We start from the raw sequence: 202 nt of genomic DNA, 5'->3' as shown, positions 1-202 counted from the left end.
GAAAGCGGGGACACAAGCGACTGGCTGTTGCTCTCTTCTATTCCTGCTTTGTAAGGCCACGTTGAAATATAATGTGGCTTGTTTTGTTTAACTTGTGCCTTGTTAATGATTTGTAAAGCTGCCTCATTCACTTGTGCACGGGTCCTGACCCATGAGGACGTAGGCACATCCTAAGTGCATTTGAGCAGCCTCACTGAACTCG

This window comes from Buceros rhinoceros, unplaced genomic scaffold, assembly GCF_000710305.1.
Source record: "Buceros rhinoceros silvestris isolate BGI_N320 unplaced genomic scaffold, ASM71030v1 scaffold18950, whole genome shotgun sequence".
In the NCBI taxonomy this organism is placed as follows: Eukaryota; Metazoa; Chordata; class Aves; order Bucerotiformes; family Bucerotidae; genus Buceros; species Buceros rhinoceros.
This window is presented reverse-complemented; position numbering follows the sequence as displayed.